The sequence below is a fragment of the Candoia aspera genome, chromosome 1 (genome assembly GCF_035149785.1).
Source record: "Candoia aspera isolate rCanAsp1 chromosome 1, rCanAsp1.hap2, whole genome shotgun sequence".
Lineage (NCBI taxonomy): Eukaryota > Metazoa > Chordata > Lepidosauria > Squamata > Boidae > Candoia > Candoia aspera.
Genome location: NC_086153.1, coordinates 269,953,897 through 269,954,188, shown reverse-complemented (window position 1 = coordinate 269,954,188; position 292 = coordinate 269,953,897).

Sequence of the window (292 nt, the reverse complement as noted above, 5' to 3'; positions counted from 1 at the left end):
TTAAAGAGGTGGAAATGGTGATCCCCTCATGTCCAGTAAGCTGGTCTCGGATCTGGAAAAAAGAGTTCTGTTTCAATATCCTAAACACACACACTCACTCACACACCATGAATTGAAACCATTCACATGATTAAGCACAAGTCTTGTTTATTGATACTTTTCTTAATTGTATTTTACTAAATGAATATTATAGAAATGGGCTAGTCAAAATGGCAAATAGTTTGTTGACCCATGATAATGATTGGCTTGTGGAATCACTTCTTCAGCTTCTATATCTGGCCGATGCATAAAA